Here is a 248-nt window from a genome sequence, read left to right on the forward strand (position 1 = left end):
AACATACACTTACACACACACACACAATTCTACATCTATGAATACACAGATACATACATGGATGCATACATGTATATACAGACATACATACACACGCATACATACACATACACATGCATATATGGAGAAAAGAAACGTATTCCCTTTTAGTAAATTTGTTACAAAATTTTAAACTACAAAACATTTATGACTTTCAACCCCCACTCCCAAGCCAACTTTCCTATGTATGTAGAATATATATATATATA

Source organism: Octopus bimaculoides, chromosome 23, assembly GCF_001194135.2.
Source record: "Octopus bimaculoides isolate UCB-OBI-ISO-001 chromosome 23, ASM119413v2, whole genome shotgun sequence".
NCBI lineage: Eukaryota > Metazoa > Mollusca > Cephalopoda > Octopoda > Octopodidae > Octopus > Octopus bimaculoides.